At 28.4% G+C, this 20,139-nt stretch overlaps 1 long non-coding RNA gene across 1 annotated transcript; it reads right to left on the minus strand.

The window, feature by feature from the left end:
- Positions 1-692: 692 nt before the first annotated feature.
- Positions 693-19,007, minus strand: LOC136087973 (uncharacterized). Its single transcript, XR_010642140.1, has 3 exons — positions 18,802-19,007; positions 2,277-2,375; positions 693-1,495 (listed from the first exon to the last, which is right to left on the minus strand). It is a non-coding gene; the product is annotated as an uncharacterized LOC136087973 (long non-coding RNA).
- Positions 19,008-20,139: the final 1,132 nt, after the last annotated feature.

Raw genomic sequence — 20,139 nt, forward strand, 5'->3', positions numbered from 1 at the left:
TACTGCAAGAATTAGTAAAAAGTTTAAAGTTTATTTCAATATAATTTATTTATTACTCACTAAATTTATGTCTATTGAGACACTGTCATTTTTAAACTTTGGTGAAAAAGCTTTTCATGGTACAACCCATAGATTTTGACGGCTTTTGAAATGAAATTATTTCCATAGTTTAATTATTATTTATATAGCTATAATAAAAACGATAATATAGTAACTAAAAATTAAATTTTAGAAACTAAATAGAGAAAACACTGACACTTAACACCTATAAACCCCACAGAATTATAGGTAAACGCAAAGTTTGTTTTGATTGTCACAAACACTGCCACGCTTTGAAGAATCTCCTTTTCCGTCGCAGATATTTATGAAAAGGTATATTTTTTTACTTATTTATACAAATGTTTATTATATATGAGCCCATGAGATGCATAGTGGTATAAGTCACTTTTTTCAATATTTTGAGTTATTGCCACCAATGGTTAGCATTTTGTTTGTTCTATTACATGGTAGAGTGGTATAAGTCTAATGATATCGATAATGATGCTGTTTTTATTTACTTCCTCTAAAACAGTTTGATAATTTTGACAGTTTGACATAATATGATGTCTACTATGCATCTATACCACTATGCATCTCAGGGGCTCAAATATACTTTTACAAAAAAGATTGAAAATGCTACTTTAATAATTAAGTTTTATTTTATGAAGTTATGTAAATTTTTATTGATGCAACTATTTAATCTTAATTATTTGCGAGCATATAGAGCTCTATATCAAACTTTATATAACAATATAAAGATAATGAAATAAATACCAGAAAATAAAAAGTAAAGTTGTGCTTTTAATTTTGTTTGTAAACAAAATTAAAGGCTGTCCAACTTTTTTTGTGTTAATTTAATCTCAAAGACTTTTCTTAGATGCTACTACTACTGGTTCATTAAAGATTGAACTGTTCCATCAATAGCAAAACCATCATACCATTTGCATCATACCTTTGAATATAATAAAAAAAATTTTACAACGTTTTTATTTAAACAACACTCAAACTTTAAAGGGGTTTTTGTTATTATTGGAGCAATTGCTTTTCCAGTAAATTCATGTATTGTTTTGTTACTGACATCACTTTTTCTTTTTTTATGAACTCGCTTTAGTAAATAGTTAATACCTGGCAATCTCCATGGATCAAAAAAATTTTCTATAGTAGTCTTTTGATCAATTATAATAGCCATTTTTTTTATAGAAGCTTTTCTACTCCATGTCATCTCCTTCTTTCCTCCGTATGCTTAACACAGTGCAGCAATAGATCTATAGATCTACCATGGAATATACATAGAAATAATTGGCATTAAACCCGTGGCTTGTCCTTTTGCCAGTCTCCTATGGAGAGCTTTACCTATCTCCTTTAAATAGCCATCAATCAATGGAACAGCTAAACATAGTTGATTTCCAATATTTTTTTCAATTAACTGTTCCAAATTGGAGTGTTCTTTATAGTCCTTAAAATAAAATAAAAATTGTTTGCATAAAATCCAAGATTGTTTATATTTGTTTTACACACACAAACACACACACCCAAATGGAAATGTGTACATAGCTATCACAGAAAACATAATTACTGACAGCGTTATGAAATAGGGAGAACATGCAAGGGATATATAAAAGTTGATAGTTTATGGATTTAAATGTGCAAAATGTATTAGTAGACTGCTAATCTAAAAACCAAAGGAAAGTTATATATAAACACTAAATTACTTGTGCGTATTTTGGAGTAAACTTTTCAAAAACATTTTGCACACCTAAAGTATAAAATCCAACCAGTTTTTCAGAAAAAAAAGATTAAAATGAAATATAGTTAAAAAAACAAACTAAACCCTCAGTGTATATATATATATATATATATATATATATATATATATATATATATATATATATATATATATATATATATATATATATATATATATATATATATATATATATATATATATATATATACATATATATATATATATATATATATATATATATATATATATATATATATATATATATATATATATATATATATATATATATATATATATATAATTAATAATAAATGAATGAATATATATTTAACTATAATTATCTTATTATATATTATCATAATTGTTATAGTTATTAGGATTAATTAATTAACAATAGCATTATGAAATAATATATAAATAATACTACACTTTGAAGTTATAAATGTTCAATTCAAATATAAATATAAAATAATACTAAATGAAGCACCACCTTTTTACTTTTATTAATAACATCGGCAAACCAGTTGACAGTTCAAGCTCGACTTTATACCAGAACCCTTTGTTTCTTTCGACAAACATAGTTATAAATCTAAATATAGAAGTTTAATGCAAAGCTTTGATATGTTAACTTGTCAGATCATTGGGAAAAGATAACCGATTTACAATGAACATTAGTTGATTGGTCATAAACATTAGTTGTTAAAACTTTATAGTTTTAACAACTAATATGTTTATGTCTATAATATTTATGCATAAAGCGCAACTCAGAAGGTTTTATTCCTTCTGGACTAAAAGTTTGGAAGCTTTTATTTCTACTCTTCAATTTTAAGTCAAACCTCATTCTACTCCATATTTTATACCATCTTGAGCAGTTGCTTTATTAATCATTTATTTCATCTTTTTTACAAGAACAAACTCTCTTAAGAACAAATGTCTTTTTATTACTCGAAGAAGCCAATGTAAAAAGGCCCCGTCTGATGTTAAGCTCTGTTATTCTCAGTTTACTAAATCTTATATTTTATATCAGATATTAGGTTCTAGAGACTTTTGGTTAGTCTTCAACAATGTTATTAACTAAAGTAAGTCTAACATTTAATCTTATTAATTATATAATATTTAATAATATTTAATTGTTAAAAAGTGCTAAATAAGTGGTTCCAATTTTTCAAAACTCTAGAAAAAACTTTGACCTCTCCAACTATCCTTCGATCCACTCTGTTATTATTCTTTATATAAAGGTTTTGAAATTATTAAACTATTTCTTACTACACTCTTCTTTATTTCAAGCTACTTTAAGGGTACCACAATATGTATACAAGGTATCTTGTGGTACTCATAAATTTTTGCTACTGTATTGTTTCTTATCTACGAAATCAATCTTCATGAAAATTTAACACCTAAAGTGGCTCTATTTGTTGACGACTTAACTTTATACTTTTGTCTTGACAAAAAATCTACATCTTCTGATTGCTTAGAACAAGCAGCTGGTTTTTAATTCGATCTCTCTTTAGTAACAGCTTAAGGCTTGCTGTGGTTTATGGATATAAATTCTAGACTTAAAATCTGCAATATTTGTTAGACAACAAAACTCATTTATTTACTGCAAAAAAAACATTGCAATAATGTTGGTATTCCTGTATTGATAAATAACAACCTTCTAAAAGCACATTGCAAATGTAATGCGGTTGTGGTGTAGTGGTAGAGCGCTCGCGATAAGCGAGAGGTATCGAGTTCGATCCTCACCACGTCCCTGGTAGTACCGCGCTCAACTTTTTTCTCTGCGCAGAGGCCTTGGTTGTCAAGGTTCGTATTTATCTATGCCTAGTAAATGACCGGGGCCCCAGTCATTTGCAAGGCATAGACACAGCGGACAGTATTGCACTAAGCGTTAGAATGTTCAACATATGTTCAATATGAAGTTGAAAGGAATCCTTGTTACGTATAAAGTTTTACATTTACGTAAATTTTGTTATATATATATATATATATATATATATATATATACATATATATATATTTATATATATATAAAATATATATAAAATAAAATTATTGTTGGGGCCTCACATTTTTAAAATACAATTTTTAAACACAAAATAAACATCAAAATAATAGTTGTAAATTTCTAATTACTTTAAATAATTTAACTTAAAGTTACCTTAAGTTAATAAATTAATTTCTTTTTCATAATTACAAATTTCTAAACCTAAATCCGACATGATAAAAATTAAGTCGTTTAATGATGCAATTAACCCTCAGTCGGGCGCGCTTGATCATATTGATACGAGTCATGGCTTACTATATAACAAGCCTTGCCAACGCGCGGCTTGCGTAATAAACTGGAGGCAAGATAGTTTTATATTTGAAAAACAAGAAAGCAGTTTTACAAAATAAATACGGGGGTAGTTTTTTTGTAACAATAATAATTATATAACATTAATAAGTAATTATTATAAAATTAACAAAATAATTTTTATTTAAAATTTTATTTGATTAAATTATTTTAAGTAGAATATATCTATATATCTATATATATCTATATCTATCTATCTATCTATCTATATATATATATATATATATATATATATATATATATATATATATATATATATATATATATATATATATATATATATATATATATATATATATATATATATATATATATATATGCATAAACTTAATATTTGCATAATATTTACAATAACCAAACACCCATCATTATTTTAACTAACTTATAAGTTAAAAAAAAAAGTTCGTTGAGAGGTGAAGGATTAAGCTAAGGATTTAATTTAGTATTTAGAAAATGGTTTGCCGATGTTGTGTAACAAATTGCAATGGCAATTATAATCCTCAGAATAGAGTTAAAACATTTAGACTTCCATTGGAAGTCTAAATGTTTAACTCTTGGAAGTTCTAAGAAACATTGAAAAACGAAAACGTTGGATTGTTATAAAACCAAGAGATAATGTTCCTGATACTAATAACACAGTAGTATGTAAAAGACATTGGCCAAAAAATTATTCAACTGTTACTGATTATGGGAAGCTGAGACCTAGTGATGCTCCGTCAGCATTTGATTGCATAAAGCCAAGCTTAGTTCCTACTGTACCCATGCCACTTAGAAAAACGTCAAAAAGTCTTAATAGTGTTCACTGGCAAGATGAGGATGAATTAGCAATATTTAATTCACAAGAAAAAATAGAAAGTATTAATGTTTTATATGAAAAGTTAAAAACTAATGAATTTAATTTTGCTATTATTAATTATTTATGCAATGATATATTATATATTCAGTCAGCTATTCCTAGATTTCTTCTTTGCATAAATAAAGAATCTCACTTTTGAAGCATTTCATTGTGGTGTTAAAGTTAGTGTTATGACTTTATCATCTAACCGAGTTTATATTATGAAGAAATTTTCTCATATCCAAGAAGCATTAAGATTTTTAAATTGTTGTGAAATAACACCTAAAAAAGAAGTTGTATATCAACAAATTTTGTCAATGAATAAAACATGTATTGGGGAAAAAAAGTATTCAATTGAAACAATTGTGCGAGCATTTGAGTATTTTTTTCTTTCACGATCATTCTACAATCACATCAGAGAAGATTTTGAACTTCCAAGTTTACGTACTTGAGGAAGAATTACATCTAAATGTAAATCTTTAGATAATACCATTTATATCAGACATATTTTTTCCAATCTTAGAGATGATAGACAAATAGCATGCATTTTACTTCTTGATGAGGTTTATGTTAAACCAATGTTGCAGTATCATGGTGGCATAGTATTTGGTAAATCAGTTAACAAACCTCATCTATTAGCAAACGCAGTACTGAGCTTTTTGGTTGTAACATTGTTTAATGGACCAAAATTTCTTTACAAAATGTTACCAGTCAGAGAACTTGATGCTGAGTTTCTTTTTGAACAGACAACCTTGATTCTTGATGCAATTTAAAATAATGTGGGCAATGTTGTTGCTATTGTCTGTGATGGTAACAGAGTCAATCAAAAGTTTATAACTTTTTTGAAAAAAAGGAAGCATGATATATAAAGATACTTTTCTTTTATTTGATTATGTTCATTTATTAAAAAGTATACGTAATAACTGGATCACAAAAAAAACTCAAGAACTTGAATTTTATAATAATGGAGAAAATAAAATGGCATGGTGGGTTGATAATATTAATTTGTACAAGCTTGAAACGAAAAACATTGTTAAAATGTCTAAATTAACGGAAGTTTCTGTTTATCCAAAGCCAATAGAAAGACAAAAAGTTATCACTTATCTGCAAGTGTTTTGCGATGAAACATTGTCAGCATTAAAAAGTCATCCAGACCTGCATGAAAATGAAGGGACAATTATTTTCATCTCTAAAGTTGTTGAATTTTAGAAAATTTGTAATGTTCACAGTCCATATGCAGACATACGTTTGAAAGATTCTAATCGAGCTGCTATTGCTTCTGCTAATGATGACAATTTAAGCAAACTTTCTGCAATAGGTGAATTTGCAATACAAATAAAAAAAACAGAAAAAGGAAAAAGAGTCAAATTACTAACAAGAGACACTGCTAATTGTTTAGCTTAGACCTGTTTTGGTTTGGTTCAGTTGTCAAAATATCTTTTAGATAAAACTCATCAGTATGTATTGTTAGGCAACTTTACAACAAATCCAATAGAAAAGCTCTTTGGAAAATTAAGACAAGGCTCAGGAGAAACTTATTTTATTTCCGTTCAACAAGTTCTTGAAAAAGTAACTATATACCGTATAAAGTTAATAAATCGAGGAGGTTTGGCAATTCCTGGTGACAAAGTTTGTCAACAGGCAACTTACTGTTACATTCTTTTTTATAAAGTATATAATGACACTTGTCGGTCATCACTGTGTAACCTCCTTATGATGCTTTCAGAATTTTATTCATTAGGTATGCAAAGACATCATGGATTAACAATGACAAATATTTTATTTAACAATTATTGTCAACTCTATTCACTTAGTTCACACAAGGAGCCAATTTTACTAAACACTATTTAGTAAAATTTTAGTAAAACTCCTATTAAGGAGCCATTTTACTAAACACTATTTTACAGTTTTTTAACAAAAAATGTAAAGTAGTGTTTAGTAAAATATCTAAAAAAGCTTGTATTTACTTTTTATTCTCTAAAGATTTTACCTCTTTTTTTTTAATACTTAAAAAACCCATTAATAAATTTTGTGGTAAATGCTAATATTAAATTATAGCAAAACATAAATCTATATATACTAACTAAATTGTTTAAACAAAATTAGTTTTAGATAAATTTAAGTTAATTTAAAATTGTTATAAATAAATGTTATTTGTTAGTTATATTACAATGTTAATTGTAAACAAAATTAAAAAAAAAAGAATAATGAATTCATCTTTTCACTTTTTATAATTTACTTTTAGTAGATATATCATACAAATATTATATTCATGCGAAAAACACCTAACTGAAAATGTAAATTACTGCAAAGTAATATTTTTAATCTTGCCTCCAGTTTTTTACGTAAGCCGCGCGTTGGCCAGGCCTGTTATATAGTAAGCCATGTCAAGTCAATCATTTTTATCTCGTGCTAGTTTTTGAGTTATGATTTATTGCTCTGCTTTTTAGTAGCTTCATTTTTTCTCTTCTTTTTTAGTTGTATTTCATCAAACGGGATTAAATCAATTTGTTTTGAACTGTTTCTTAAACTGATATATATTGCGTTTGTGTACGTTTCGTTTTGTTCGTTAACCTTTGTACGTTACATTTTGTAACATGGAGAAAAGTAATATTTTTTTGTTCTGTGGTAAATAATTTTTTAAACATAGTTTAATATATAAAGTTGTATAAGTTTGATCGATGTATAAATTTATTATGTTTATAAATTTTAATATTTTCAGGTAACATTAAATTAAGGAGAAAATTTGATAGTGGTGCAAGTAAAAGGCAGCGAAGAAAAGAGTTGGCCAAAGAAGCATGCACCAACTCGAAGAAAATATATTCGTTTTTAAAAAGATCACAAAATACAGTTCATATTGAACCAGCAAACCAATCTCAAAGTGAGAGTGACTGTAGTAGTATTGAAAATTAAGTTGTTCCAATTGCAGAAGACCCGAATTTGGAACAAAAACCAACAGAAAATTTAAATATTGTAAACCAGGAACAGCTTAAACCCAAAATCTCATTACAGGAAGATTAAAGTGCAAATAAAATTTGAGATATGGAACCAGAGACAACAGATTAGACTCATCAAGATAATCCGGTCAACTTTATTGACATTGGGATTATCAACAAAAACCATTCTAGTCAAATGAAGTCTTTTCTTAAGATTACTAAAAACAATCTTTGTATTGTATACCTTGTTTAAAATGCTGCAAATGTGTCATATTTCTCTGGTTCTGCCAGATGGGGCATTGTAGAGGTTGGAGAAGATTGAAAGATCGTATACCGTCGCACGAAAATTCAATTTACCATAAAGAAAACTGCTGTATGAAAATCTGGTAGTAGAGCAGCATTATGTGAAACTTCAGTTAATAATTTACTTTTATCTAAACTCAAAACTGAAACTGAAAATTGGAAAAAATTATTCCAACGTATTCTAGATGTTCTTCTTTTTCTTTCTGATCGTGGATTAACACTTTTTGGTTCAAATCAACAAATAAGTGATCGAGCGAATGGGAACTTTTTAGGCATTATCAAACTTCTTAGCAAATATGACCCACTTTTAGCTGAGCATGTTAAAAGTGTTTAAGAATCACAACAGTGAATGCAGCGAATACAAGCTCATTATCTTTCAACACGAATTCAGAACGAATTTATTGATATTTGTGGTTCACATGTTTAAACAGCAATCCATGAAATTGTCAAAGCAAAATATTTTTCAATAATAGTTGATGCTACTCCAGATTTCTTGTACAAGGAGCAAACTACTCTGGTTATTCGTTATGTTAAAATTTTAGACAATTCAAACTTTTCAGTTGAAGAAAAATTTATTTTATTTGAAAATTTTTCAAAAAAAATTAGAAGAGAAATTGCTGCTCGAACACTAGAAATATTGAAAACTTTGAAGCTGGATTTCGAAGCCTGCATAGGTAAAGCTTTCGACAACAGTGCTAATATGGCTGGAAAGTATAAAGGTGTGCAAGCGGTTTTGTTAGAACAAAATCCAAACTGTATGTTTTTTAGCTTCGGAAATCACACATTAAATTTAGTTGGTGTCGATTGCGCTGAATCATGCAAAGAAGCAGTAACGTATTTCGGAACAATTCAGTAAATTTACAATTTATTCAGTAGCAGTCCTCAAAGGTGGGAAATTCTAAAACAACACCTTCCTATTTCGTTGCATGGAATGTTCATAACTCGATAGTTTAGCACGGATTGATGGTGTTAAACCAGTTGCACAACATTAATAAATCCTTGGCTTTTAGTGAATGATTACATGTAGCCAGTTTTATTAATGAAATGACCGAATTAACATTTTTAACAATAGATACTAACTTTAAGTTAAGCCAACTCGTCTATCAACACAAATTATCACAACAAAAACATCACATAATTAACAAACAGCTTAACATGTAACAGTAAACTCTCAATAACTCGAACATCCTAGAAACTAAGATATTAGCTTGTTAGAGAATGTTAGAGTTATTAGGAGTATAATCCATAAATTAAGGCTTAACTGGACTTTCAAAATTAATTTAAGTTATTATAAGTTATCAAGTTAGTTTATTGTACATATTTTAACTACTAACAGCACGCACATAGAAACACCTACATAAATATTTACAAAATAAAAATCTATATAAACTTATATAAAACATATTACCACATAATAAATAACACACATTACCACATTATATGACAGATAAAAATACTTATTAAAACTATTACAAATAAAACATTTGAAATACAGCATTACTTGTGTAATATTCGCTCAATGAGATACCTTGAAATGCGCGTTTTTCAAATTTAAAAAACAAATTATCAAATGACTTGGCTCTGGCACGTGCTACATAGAACTTAGTTGTATGAAAACCAAGACTTTTTGAGATTAACACTAACTTTATCAAATTTTATAACAATTGAAGGTTCCAGGGGAAAAACGATGAGATTCCAAAATTGCCTGAAAAAATTGTGCTAGTGCCATCTAGTAGCATTTTTTGTCGCTTTTCAAAATATCGTATTGCGAAAGGAGAAAACAATGGCAAACCTACGAAAAATACGTTTTAAAATTGCCCATCCCATCCCTTTATAGCGTGGCGTCATACATTGTCTCTCTTAAGTTTTTTTACTGTAAGTTATTGCTTAAATTAGTATTAATTGAACGTTAATAATCATTTATTACAGATAATTTCGCAATGGATAGTGATTACCACCCAACCAGCTCTGGCAAAGAAAGTCTTGATGACGTTAGCGAATGTAAGTTAACGAAAAAAATGGCAAAACATGGACGTGTTACTGATGTTATAAAGAAATGATGGTCGAGAAAAACAATTAAATCGCCCTTATAAAATTAAGGAAGTCACAGTAACTCTAATGTTCAACTTTATTAAATCTTTGCCTGGACGTAAGTCTCATTATTCGCTTAAAGATTCAAATCGTATTTATTTGCTTGAAGACCTGCATGTTTCGGATTTATCTACAATGTTTAATGAAAAACATCCGGACAAAAAGGTGTCTTATGAAACATTTCGCGAACATTTCCAAAAGAAGCACAACATTGCATTTGGCTATCCAAGGAAAGATATGTGCAGTACATGTGACAGTTTTATATTCGATGAAACAAGCTTACAAGCTAAAACCGAAATTGCTAGTGACGCGGAGAAAGCTAAATTTACAAAGGAATTAGAAAAAGCAAGAATGGAAAACACGCTGTACAAGAAAAAAGCTAACAAGTTCTACGAAATTAAAACTGACTATCGTAAGCAGTGTATGAAATCAAGTATTGTTGAAGCTATCACAATGGATTTTGAGAAGAACTTGATAACTCAAAATGTTACAAGTAATGATGTCTACTATCGCGGACAGTTAAATTTCATCTCATTTAACATTCATGTTCTCGCAACTGATGAAGCTTACTTCTACACATGCGATGAAAGTGTTGCCAAAAAAGGATCAGATGATGTGTGCTCATTCCTCGACCAATTTATCAACAACAATCTTGTTCCATCAGTTAAGACGCTTGTAATGTTTTGTGGCTCTTGTGCGGGGCAGAACAATATTTATACCGTTATGAGATACTTGCATTATATTGTTAACGACTTGAAAAGATTGGAGAGTGTGTTGGTTTTATTTCCAATCCGTGGCCATTCATGCTTGGAATGCAATAGAGATATGGTCTGTATTAATCAAAAGCGCTCGCTGAAGTACCTGAAGATTAGAGGGATGAAATCCGTAGTGTTAGACTAAAGCCATCACCTTATGAAGTTATAAAGTGTGAGACGAAGTTTTTTAAAGCATGGGATGAGTTTTTGAAACCTATGTACAAAACCAAGTGCCTATTTCCAACGTGTACTATTCGCACCTTGAAGATTGATAGCAAATCTCCTAATGAGCTGTTCTATCGTGTATCATGTATTTTCGGTTTATTTTCTTCCAATAACATAATTTGGGAACCGCTAAAGCGAGGCAAAAATAAGAACGTCCGTCAACCTCAACACAGTGCACTTAAAAATCTGTACAATGGATCTCTCCCAATTCCTGAAGCAAAATTTGAGGATCTCATATTTTTGAGAAATTCATTATTGATCAAGACGCTAAACGGTTTTATGATGGGCTAACCACAACTGCAGCGGTGGAAGATAACAAAGATGATATCTATCTTGACTATTTAGAAGAAGACTAATCTTATTCTTTAAAAATTTAGTCGATCGAGAATGACAGAATTGGAAATCAAATTTTGCCTTATTATTAAGTAACTGTTATTTGATTATTATTAAAGTAATTGTGATTGGTTTAATTATCAAATTTTAGTTCTTTCGTTAATCTTTGCAAATTTTTTAGAAAGTTACAACAAGAACAATAACACTAAAGTCGAAAAATTTTTTGTAAAAAAAATGGCGACGATGCAAAAAATTGAGAAAATCCAGGGGAAAAACGATGAGACTCCACGCTCAGCTTGGATTTCCCTGGATTTTCTCAATTTTTTGCATCGTCGCCATTCTTAAAAGAAATTTAAGAATGGTAAACACACGTTATTACCGTTTAAAACGCATTAGTGGACTTTATTCTACAAAGTCAATATCTCGGAATAGTTATTTTATACGCACTTATATACGCATACGTTTTTATCAGTTGTGAAAGTTTCTTTGCTCATGTCTCTAAATGAGATTTTTGGTTATCCCATCGTTTTTCCCCCTGGACCTTTCAATTATTTTAAGTTAAACAAATTTAAAAAAAAAATCTTATTTACCAGTGTAACGTAGCTTTAAGAAACAATTATTTTAAAAACACTTCAGAAACTGCAAGCAAAGAAACAAAATCTTTATGAGAATTTTTTTTTTTCCAATCTTATTCAAAATTTACAAAAACATTTATAACAGTCTATTTCTATTAACTTTTGGTATGAAAATTGAATAAGGGGCCCACCCTCTGTGGGCCCCTTATTCAATTTTCTAAATGCAAAAAAGACTTAACAGTAAATCTAAAAATAAAAAGTAATGTATAAAATTCTAAAGTTTTATTTTTATAACAACCTATAAAAACTACAAATCACTTATTTACTTTAGCAGATGTCACTCCTGTTACTGTTGGGGCAGCACTTTTTGATGTTGTTGTAACAACTGCACTGGTTATGAGAAATATTTATGAAAATTTTTTATTTAATTAAAAATCATATATTTTATGATTACATTAACTACAAAAAGATTTTATAATGTGTTTCATCATGACAGTACACCACTTGGCTGGCAAGGACGGCGTTATTGCTCTCAACAAAGCCAATCCATATTTTAGCAAAGTACGCCACTTGTCTAGCAAGAACAACACTCTTGCTGTAAATTAAGCCAAGTCACAACACTTTGAAACCCAAGAAGCAACATAATAACCACATACAAATTATAAATACATAACATTACAACACATAACACACATAGAAACACTTTATATTTACCAGATATTGACACAAACAGTTACAAAATATAAACCCATATTACCTCAACACATATAAACACATAACAAATAACACACATTATCACATCATGTGATGCATAAAAATACTCAAGGCCCAATATGATAAATATACAATGGGTAAAATAAAGTGGATTAGAATAAAACAAAGACTAACGCACTTGAATATAAGCAAAACCCAAGAAAAAAAATAAAGATAAGAAATTAAGGTGTTAAAAATATAACTCTCCATTTAAACATCAGTGGAGACAGCAAGAACCTGTCTAAGTTAACAAAAGCTTTTATGACGAGGTTCTCAATATTCTGCAGCAGTAACAGTGAGGAGTATTGTTGCTTGCAAATAACAACATTAAGTGAATGGGCACCATGTTTCACAAATAATTCACTTGCACTGTTCCATGGTGGCTTGTTTAATATCAAGCGACGTGTATTATTATATGCAACACATAGGCGATGGAATGAGTCTTTTCTCCAAAGATACCACAGCTGACATCCACAGATTGGGCTGCAAAAGGAATTAAATAACATAATCTTTGTTTGTATTTGTGTTGAGCTGAACTTTCTACGGATGAGGTTAGCTTAAGCATACGTAGAACGCACGTGTTTTTAAATATCTTTATCATCCTGCATATTGTTTGAGATCAAATGACCCAGGTATTTATATTGACTAGTGTATGTGAGAACCATTTCAGATAATGTGAAACGAGGGCTATAAAAATATAAAAATATCAGTTTTGCTTTAGATGATATATTTTTCTTTACTTAAACTCATTCGTCGCAGGCTGGCGACTCTGTGATCAATGTCAAAGTGATCAAATCAAGTGATATTAATCTGACTCCCCGCATGTAAAGTTTGATTTCAAAGCCAAATATAAAAAAAAAAATTGGTTTGGCTTTGTATTTCACCAAAAGGCGTATCAAAGCTGTTTTTTAATCCTTCAGGAATGGCAGTGAACCAAACAGTCTACCTTGAAACCATAATTAAAAAATATTTTAGACCTTTTATAAATAAATTCTATAGTACAGGAGAGTACATTTTTTGTCCAGACTCGGCATCTGCTCATTATGTAAAAAACGTGGTAAATTACCTTAATGAGCAAAAAATCAATTTTGTATCAAGATCGATCAATCCTGCAAATGTGCCTAAAACACGGCCAATAGAACCATTTGGGGAAACTTAAAAAATAAATTTTATGAAGGCGAAACAGAAAAGAATCTTAATGAGTTAAAATCTAGAATTACCTGCTGTCTTGGCAAATTGGATCTTGATGTTGTACAAAACCATATTTTGGGTGTTAGGAAATGACTTGACCATATTAGAAGAAGGTGCCTAATTTTATTTTTCTCTTTAAATACTAAAAAAATGACTTTTTTTGATGTTATTTTTAAATTTTGTGTTTTAAATAAAAAATTTTGTTCCAAAAATAAGACTTTTATTCCAGCCCAAAAAGTTGTTCATAACATACTTATTATAATAATTTGGTTTACTTATACATGAGTCTTCCAATATCTAAAAAAAATATATTCATCTTAAGCCCCAAGAAAAGAATAAAGTCACATCTTATTTTATATACAAACTTTGGTTAGTTGTAAATATACAAGTTAATTTTAAGTTTTGTGTTTTAAATAGGATAATAAATAAACTTGCCTAGAATAATCAAACTTTTTGAGTTGCCACATATTCAATCAACTTTAACTTTGTCCTGAGCTGCTTATGAACCTGCTTTGGATTCATTTTCTTATCACGTTCTTCTTCAGACATAAACATCTGCATTAAAAATGTTTTTTGCTTTGAAGAAAATCTGAATGCTTTTCTTCTTGTGCTCATCCAGTGATGTTTGTGAAGTTTTCAATCCCTTCTTTAATGACAGAATGGGATAATAGAAGATAATCAAAAAAATTTAGGTTCAAGATTTTCATTTTGTTGATATAAGATAGTCTTGCTTTGTCTACCATAGATTTCTTCACAGATTGAAAATTGTGGTTTTCTGATAGCATGTGTTCTTCCAATGACTCATTATCTAAATGATTCAGCGCAATCAATTTGTGTATAAAACCTAGAAGTGTTAACACTTCTATTAACTCGTAGTTTTTTGGAAATTGTTGATGCAGTATAATTTTTGCAAGTTGAACTAAAGGGCTTAACAAATTCAACTGGATTATAAAGTGTAACACTTGTATAGTTCAATTTTTTACTATTACAAGTATCTTCTGCAGTCAATAAAGTGTTCCTGCATCAACAAAACGACATATTTCACATTTCAAAAAAGAATACTAGTTGCTTATGTTGGGATTCAGATTAGGTTCTAATTAAGTAGAGGCTTTGGAGTTTGTTTTGACTACAGTCTCATCAGCATTTTGATTTCCTTTACCATTTTGAAGAGTCTCATGAACATCTTCTGCAGTCAATAAAGTGTTTCTGAATTCTGAATTCTGAATTCATTTCACATTTCGCTCCTGCTGATTCTCTATCACACTGATTTTTTTCAACTTGAGGCTCTTTGTAATCTTAAGAATTGCTTTGCTTTGCATACTATGTAAAGGGCGTCTAAGTAGATGTTTCCATGATAAGATTATCTGACTTTGCATAAAGAATTTTTAAAAAAGGAAAATTATTTTTAACTTTTGCAAAAGCAACATCAGTGATACAGAGTATATCATCGATCTATATACAGCAGTAATTTAGATTTTTTTTTTCTCATTTGACCATTTTTTATTGAAGAATTTAACTTTTCGAGTCATCCTTTTTTAATCCAAAATAATCTTTTTGGCTTTCACGGAGTTTAGCCAAAAATCCAGTTTCCTCATCAAGTTCCTTAAAAGCAATTATTAAAAATTGTCTAAAGATATTACCAATGATTTTCCAAAGGAAATTGCTTGTGTAGAAATCAATATTGATTATTTAAAGCTAATATAAAAATGGTTATCCAAGGGAATTGGTGGTTTAGAAATTATTCCAGTCATTAACACATATATCACACCAAATTGGTAGTCATGTTAAAAGATATATTTCTCCTTTACTTAGGATATTACACTTTGGGACGACTGAATAAGCGAATTTTATAAGTGCGATCAAGCATAAGTGCAAGTGGTGTAAGTGCAAACTTAAATAAGTGCGAACTGGCATAAGTGCAAATCAGTTGAAAAAACTGTCATAATTGCGAATCATCATAAATGTGAACTGACATAAGTGCGCCAAAAGAATTTTTTAACATAGCCATATGTGCGAACTGGCGTTAGTGCATATAAACATATGCGCAAAACGCTAAATTGCACTTATGTTAATATTTGCAATTTTATTTGGCACACTTATGCCAGTTCACACTTATACCAATGTTTGCAAGTTTATTTGACGCACTTATGTCAGTTCATACTTATGTCAGTTTTTGTAACTGTTTTGCACATATGTCAATTCTCACTTATGCCATTTTTGCAACGTTTCGCCATTTATGCCAGTCTGTACATATGAAATTCGCGCTTATTTAATCTCCCGCCAATAGCTAACGATGAAAAGTAGTCGAGCTAAGCATATCTATACCGTTGCTAGAGTATTTGGTAAGTTCAAAATGTGGCAAAACAAGACTAATTTTAGGACTTCTGCTGGCTTTTTATTGCTTGAGCACATGGATTTTTGTGCAGATATTGGAAGATTCATGTATAAGGAAACAAAATAACTTATACATTTCATGGTAGACCTAAAGCCACAATTGTTATAGGTACTAAATTAGGAAATTTATGAGCAAGTTATAGCCTTAGGAGCAAGGGCGATCCATAGGGGGCAATAGGAGCAATTGCTTCCCCCTTTTTGCTCTAGCCATTACTTATTTTGTTGTTTATATATATGAAAACTGTATTTATTGTAGAAGGCGATAGAAACATATTGAAAAAAATAAACATATTGAAAAAAGACAGTGAAAGACTAATATTCTAAAAAAATTAACTCAAAAATCAAAATATTGCAACCTCCCCTTTCCCCTCGCCTTAACTAAATAGTTCTAACTATTTAGCTAGAACTATTTATCAACCAAATCAACCCCCGCTCCTTATTCTTTCCTAAATAGTCTGGATGCACCGAATCAAAAAATAGTTTAAAAACTACCCTCTCTTACTAGATGGTCTGGGTCCACTCCTGCTTAGGAGATATTAATGCTCAAAGTACGTGTACAATTTCAAATGTAGCAATTTTGAACCTTAATTTTTAGACATCAAAAAGTGAAATTATATTGAAATTTTATTTTTACTGTAAAAATTTACCAGAAAATAAAAAAAGAAATTTGTCTCTCAAATTCATGTTGCTGAAACTGCTCTTCAAAGTATCAATTGCACTCCATGCACAAATATTTTTACAAAGTGGGTCAAATTTTGGCACCTAATATCTCCCCAGTTAATAAGAATTTTCAAAAAAATCTAATAGTGGCCTAATTTTATTATTTTCTACAAAATATCAAAATAACAAAATATGCTTTGAAACTTTGTATACGTTTTTGCTTGTGGTTTTGATTAAACTCGAAGAGCGTAAAAACATTTTTTTCGTGACAAAGTAACGAATGTACTTACAACTAAATATGACATTAAAGCATAATATATATATATATATACATATATATATATATATATATATATATATATATATATATATATATATATATATATATATATATATATATATATATATATATATATAAATATATATATATATATATATATATATATATATATATATATATATATATATATATATATATATATATATATATATATATATATATATAAGTGATGAATATATATATAATATACCTATATAGTAGTATAACGAATATATATATTATATCTATATAGTGCTTTAAAAAAAATAGGAGCAGTAAAAAATTGAATACATTTTCTTTTTCAAAACATCGTAAAATCCCATCCATATTTTCTAAAGACTTATTTATTATTTTTTTGAACGACAGGAAAATTATTTCTTTAAAACTAACATGTCAATAACAAGTTCATATATAGCTACTTTTTTTTAATAATTTACTTTTTTCAAAGGAATACGAAAAACATTCCGGAAAAGATAGTAAAAAAAATAAATAAATAGGCGCACAAACTTTTTAATTGACTTCTGTTCTACTTTCTTGTTAACCCAACTGTTATTTATAATTATTATGTTAATTTATGTTAGTTTGACAATTTCCCATAAAATGTTGGATAAAATTACTTATGATGACCAGTTTAGTCACATTTAAAGCCTTTTTATATAAATTTATGTTAAATTATATTAATTATTTGACACATTTATTTATCATAAATGTGTCAAGTCGGCTATTTGACACATTTATGATAAATAAATATGTTAAATAGCAGACTATGTTCCTCAAAAAACCGTCTATGACTTACCTTCTTTAGGGGAGGGGGTGATACACCATTGTAATCGTCCTGCTTGTAGGTGTAAATAAATATACATAAAGTGTAAAACATAAATGACATATTATTTAGGTTTTACACAAACAAGTTTGTTAATATATGCAGATAAAAGAAATATTTAGTTGATAGGCGGCTGTTTAGCTGCGCACTAAATAAATTTTATTAAATTACATCTCGTTTGATGTTTCAAATGGAGACGTTAATTGAGACGTAACGTCACGTAAGAAAATCTATATTTAAGACCTAATTTAAACCTCGTTTTTTTTTACCCGTTACGTCTCAAAAGTGTAATTATTTGACGTAACGTGTATATACTTTTTTATACAGATTAAAGATTTATTAATCAATATGTAAAAAAGGTAATATGAAAAAAACTATTGTTAAAGAATCTTAAAAAGGAGACTTTGCATTTGTAAATTTATTCCAAATCTCGCTATTTTAAAAAACTATAATTAGAAAAACTGCTTACCTTAACGCCAGGTTTTCCCAGATGATAAAACTCATTATCTTAAGTTACAAATAACTTTGTTTTTCTTCGAAAATTCGAAAAAACCTTTACTAATAGATGTATTTGGATATATAGATATTTTTCATAAATTATAAACGTCGGCAAATTTAGTATGCATCATTAAATTTTTAACAAAATATATGCCACAAAGATTCACTTTTTAAGAAACCGCTATAATTAAAAAGTTTAAAATTATTCTCTAAATACGTCGCGGTTTGGTTGCAAAAATACGTTTTACCGAAAAATACTTCATGGGAGTATAAATCTCATAATAGGAGTAAAAATTTAATATGAGATTTTTACTAAGGAGAAAAAAAACGCAGAGTAAAAATCTCATATTACTCCGGACTGACCACATTTTAATTAACTGGAAAAATAAAAAATTATAAATTTTACTAAAACATGTGAACTCGTGGTGTTGTCGTGCGCCCTATAATTTTCCGGGAAAAAAAAGAAAAAAATCCTACGAGTGTTTTTTTACTGATTCATTACGGGTCTGTTCATTAGAAACATTAAGAACACACATAAACATTATATTGTGAATCTAAAAATGTGAATCTTAATTTATACTCCACAAACAGTAAAGATTTTTGGTACAAATAGAAAACACAAATAGTAAAGAATTTCGAAAAAAGCGTAAACAAACGTCAAACGACCGCTTAAAAAAAAACGATTCAGCATGTTTTCGTAAAATTTTCGTGGTCGTTTTTACACTGTACAAATATATTCCACATTTTAAAAATACTCAAACAGATACGTCACGATACTCAAGGATACTGAAAATTTACAGTAACCTTGGGTACGGACAGTAAATTGTGTTTAATATTTGAATAATTAAAAAACGTTCTTGCCACATTTTTGAACAAGAGTCACGTTTTTGCTAAGAAAGTATTTTACAACATTTTAATAATCGATCGAAACCAATAAATCTCTAGCTTGTTAGATATTATCACATGATTCATAAAATAAATTTTTATCTTTAATAAGTGTAATAGATGCATAAATATGTATATATAATAAATACATATTTCTATTACATATATATTTATGTATATAAATGTATATAAATATGTATATATAATAAATATATATTTCTAATACAAATTCTACGACAATATATATATATATATATATATATATATATATATATATATATATATATATATATATATATATATATATATATATTATATACAAGTATATATGTATTTTATATATATATATATTATATATCTATGTATATATATATTATATATATATATATATATATATATTATATATCTATGTATATATATATAT

The sequence above is a fragment of the Hydra vulgaris genome, chromosome 12, assembly GCF_038396675.1.
Source record: "Hydra vulgaris chromosome 12, alternate assembly HydraT2T_AEP".
Taxonomy (NCBI): Eukaryota; Metazoa; Cnidaria; class Hydrozoa; order Anthoathecata; family Hydridae; genus Hydra; species Hydra vulgaris.